Source organism: Bacillus rossius, unplaced genomic scaffold (assembly GCF_032445375.1).
Source record: "Bacillus rossius redtenbacheri isolate Brsri unplaced genomic scaffold, Brsri_v3 Brsri_v3_scf35, whole genome shotgun sequence".
Taxonomy (NCBI): domain Eukaryota; kingdom Metazoa; phylum Arthropoda; class Insecta; order Phasmatodea; family Bacillidae; genus Bacillus; species Bacillus rossius.
In genome coordinates, this window is record NW_026962535.1 from 102,501 (window position 1) to 106,697 (window position 4,197).

Below are 4,197 nucleotides of genomic sequence, written 5' to 3' on the forward strand. Positions count from 1 at the left end.
TATTTTGAATTACCTGCAAAATTTGTTTTTGGTAGTTGGTAACATTGCCCCAGACTTCGTTACCGTACATAAACGCGGAACGGACAATAGACACGTAAAGGAGTAATTTTAAGTGGCGGGGTAGTTTATTACTCTTGAGGAGAGGGTACAGTAGGGATAGTTTGGCCATCGCTGCCCCCCGCACTTTGTGAATGTGTGTGGTCCAACGAAGCTTATTGTCTATAGTTAAACCTAAATACGTGGCAGTTTCAGTATAAGGAATTATTACATTATTTAGAGTTACGTTTTTAGAGGGTTTTAGTCTGCGAGAGGTGAGATTTAGAGCTTGCGACTTGGCTGGGTTAGTTTTAATTTTCCATTTAGTGAACCAGAGTTCTAAATCATTTAATTGTAGTTGAGTGCGGAGAACAGCGTAGGGAAGGTTAGGGTCGTGTGTGAAAATTACTGTGTCATCGGCGTACATTTGAATGGTGGAGTGAGTAACTGGGATGTCTGCAGTATATATATTGTACAGGAATGGCGAAATTGCCGAGCCCTGCGGTACACCTGCGGTGATTGGCCGGATAGTAGACTGACCTTTGTCTATTGATACGTAAAATTTTCTATTTTGAAAGTAGCTGCTTAGTAAATGGATGTAGCAGTCCGGGAAATTAAATGATATTAACTTTTGTAGGAGCCCCGGGATCCAGACCTTGTCAAATGCTTTGGCAACATCTAAAAATACTGCGATGGTGAATTCTTTTTTCTGCATGGCAGCCATGGTTTCTGTAGTAAATTTAGTAAGTGCATGAACTGTGGAGTGAGCTGAGCGGAAACCAAATTGTGTGTCCGGGATAATTTTGTGCACTGCCGCATGAGTTTGGAGCCTGGTTAAAAACAGTTTTTCAAAGATTTTACTAAGGGAGCTGAGCAGTGAAATAGGGCGTCTGTTTTCAGGCATTTTAGGATTTTTACCTGGTTTTGGTATAGTAATAATTTTAGCAGTCTTCCAGGAGCTGGGGAAGTGTTGAAACGTGAGTATGGCATTGAAAAGATCTGTTATGGCGGATAGAGCATTAAATGGCAGATTTTTAAGAAGTTGATAAGTAATTTTATCCTCACCCGGGGCTTTATTTAGTTTTACGTGTTTGATAATGCTGATTACTTCCGGGAGAGTGACTGGATCGGGAATGGAAGTGGGAGGGGAGTGATTGAAATTATTTATATTTTCTAAGAGCTCCTGCGTAAAAATCGGGTCTCCGATGTCGTTATTCGGTGTAAATTGCTGTTCGTAGCAATCGGCAATTGCGTTAGCTTTATCAGATGGTTCGTAGAGAAGTGTACCTGTCGGGGATTGAACCGGGTTAGAGTTTGTATTTTTAGTCGTGTTTCTTAATACTTTAGCTATTTTCCAGAATTTATTCATGCTATCAGAGAGATCAGCTACAAAGTGTTCCCAGTTATGTATTTTTAATTTGAGAAGTTCGTGCCTAAGTTGATTTTTAAGTGCGTAGTATTTATTTTTATTTTCAAGTGTGCGGAATTTTTGGTATTTATGGCGTGCTTGTCTTTTATTTATTAGGAGGAGGTCGGCATCCGGAAATGCATGTTTTAAAAATTCGCGCCTATTTAAAAACGTGGTGTGCTTTTTGACTATGTTTAAAAATGTATTTTGAATTATTTCGGCCGCGGGGTCTATTTGTTCTTTAGAAGTTATTATTATATTATTATTTTCAAATATTTCCTCTAATTCAATTTTAAATGTCTCCCAGTTGATGACCGGGGTTCGACAAAGTACTGGGTTTGGATGTGTTAGAACATGTGTTTCAATAACACAGTGTACAGGCAAATGGTCAGAATCAAGTTCTGGCAGAACTTTTAGTTGAATATTTATATTAGGAATATTAGTGAGAATTATATCTAAAACGTCTGGCTGATGGCTGATATTAGCATGGTAATGCGTGGGAGTGATCGGCGCATGGATTAAATATTTATTTTGTAGTGAGTGTTCGCTTAACACTGCCCCTTTGCGATTGTTATATCTACTGTTCCACTGTTTATGTTTTGCATTTAGATCACCAGCTATAATGAATGGGTGCGGTTGGTTTATTATTTCGTTGAGGTCTGTATTTAGCAGAGGTTTATTTGGCGAGCAGTAGGCTGCGACTAAAGTTATGTGGCCGGTATTTGTGCGAATATTTATAGACGTATTTTCTATGTGGCTGGTTTCTGAAGGTTTATTTATGTGGTGTTGAAGTCGGTTATGGACTAAAATTAGAGTTCCTCCTCCGGCAGTTACTCTGTCTGTGCGGTAAGTTATGTAATTTTTAATAGTGCAACGTTTTGTAGGTTTTAAAAATGTTTCGTTAATTAAGGCCACTTCCACTCCGTACTCCTCCAGAACTCTCTCAAGTTCGTAGAGTTGTGTGGTTATCCCATTAGCATTCCAGTACAGGATGGAAAGGGTACCTGGGTTCGGGGCAGGAGGATGTGTACCCATTAAACGGCCCCGGAGAAGGTTGTCAGGGCCTGCACCAGCAGGAGGGTCTTCATTGAGGGATCGGTGGCTGTGTTGGCAAGGAGCATGTAGGGCTTCATGTGTGCCATGAATGCGGCGAAGTTGGCATCGCGCAGGAAATTCATCAGGTCCCGGAGGTCGGACATGGCGGATTGGATGCCAGCACAGTCGCCGAGGGAGCTTGGAGTTGCGGTAGGAGCTTGGGAGAGGGGGGGTGGGTGTTGGGAGGGGGTGGGGGGAGGAGGGGGGGTGGGAGCTGGTGTGTGTTGCGGTACGATGATGCGTTGTGCGTTGTTGTTCGCCGCCTGTGCGAACGAGAAAGTTGGCACCACTGGCCTCGTGGGTGCGGGGGGTGGTAGCAGTGGGTAGTGAGCTGGTGTTGGCTGTGTCGCAAGAGGCTGCGCGAGTTCTGCGCGCGAAGACGCCTGATCCTGACGGAATTGCACATACTTCAGGTATTCGGGGCAAAGTTTGGAGTTCCCCTCGTGCACGCCATTTCCCTTGCAGTTCGCACAGTTGGGATTTTTGTTGAGGTTGGGACAGGCGGCGTATGTGTGGGGCCCGGCGCAGTGCTTGCATTTGGTGGCGAGTCGGCAGAAGTTGCGAGTGTGCAAAAACTTCCAACAGTTCTGACACTGCGCAACGTCTCCGACACGTTTGCGGTATTGTGTCACTTCAACACGGGTCATGTTGATAGTTGTGAGTGACGTGAGGCGAGGGAGGGTGTCATTCTTAGCGGCCGTGACGCTAAAGAGCGGTAGTGGCTCCTCCCAGGTGTTGGTGGGATCGGCAGGGTCCGCGCATTTTTTGTGGAATTGGTAGACGTCCAAGATGGTGTACCCACGTGCCTCCAAGTCTTCTCGGATTGATTCCGTTGGCGTGGCGCGCGGCATGCGGACAACAACTTTCTGAGGCAACTCAGAGGCTGTACAGAAAGTGTAGTACGGGACTGGCACTGAATCAAGGTATTTTTTGAGAGATTGGTATGCCTGCAAGTGTTCGCACGCGATCTGCAGGCCCTCGCGCACGAGAGAAATCTGCGCGGCCCCTGGGGCGAGAGATCGCATGCGAGCCACTAGCTGGCTGTAGAGAGACTGGTCTGGAACGACCAGCCTGAGCGCGTGTTTGCGCGGTCCTGAGGCACGCGGGGTGCGGGTGGAGGGGGCGGCTGCGCCCTGATTGGCCGGAGCTGGAGCGGGTGGAGAGGGGGCGCTGGAGGGCCCTGCCGTGGGTCGGGATGCGTCTGCCTCCGCGAGCGTGGCGAAGCGATTTGTAACCGCGATTTCAGGTGGCCTGACTGCTGGCGCTGTTGTTCGCTGCCGTTTCCGCTGCATGGTCCATTCAGCTTGTCGCTCCTGTTCCTCCTCTCGCTGCTCTGCTGCATTCTTTTCTTTTTCCTGGAAGTGCAGCCAGGCCCTGAATTTCGCCATGTCGCTCGCGGGGACCATGAGCGGCGCGGAGTCGGTAGGAGGGACAGAGGTGGTCGTGTCCATGTTCGTGGGTTCCTGGGGGGGTGCGGTGTCTGATATGGTGTGGTCAGGTACCTGTACCTGAAAAGTACCTCCCTCGTAGGAAATTAGGGCTGCGCCAGGCGGAAGGTTGTCCGGAATTGACAGGGACGGGATGTCCTGTTCCTGCATGCCACTGGCCCCTTCCCCAGCCGGCCCCAGGGCGCGGGTGTAGGAGGGGGGGGAGGTTGC